This window comes from Aptenodytes forsteri, unplaced genomic scaffold, assembly GCF_000699145.1.
Source record: "Aptenodytes forsteri isolate BGI_AS27 unplaced genomic scaffold, ASM69914v1 Scaffold454, whole genome shotgun sequence".
Taxonomy (NCBI): Eukaryota; Metazoa; Chordata; class Aves; order Sphenisciformes; family Spheniscidae; genus Aptenodytes; species Aptenodytes forsteri.
In genome coordinates, this window is record NW_008795713.1 from 74,429 (window position 1) to 74,801 (window position 373).

Genomic DNA, 373 nt, shown 5'->3' on the forward strand with positions numbered 1-373 from the left:
GCCCGGACACGGAGGTCGGCGGCGGAGCCGAGGGGTCGGGGTGGAGGGGAGCGGCCGAACCTGGGGAGCAAGGAGGGGGGGGGAAATAAAAGAAAAGGGGGAGAAGCGGGATGAAAAGGGAAGGAGGAGGGAGGGCACAAGTGGAGGGGGCTCATCTGAGGTGAGGACGAGGGACGGGGCGAGAGGGGGAGACGAAGAGCGAGAGGCCGCGGTGAACCGGAGACGGGGAGAGAGGAGGGAAGGCAGAATCGGCGGTAAGTGATAAAAGAGCAAGAGGAGGAAAGGAAAAGGGAGAAAGGAGGCAGGAGCCAGGCGAGGGGCGCTGGGGGACTGTGCCGGGGGCAGGATGAGGCCGGTGCGCGGGCGCACGCCC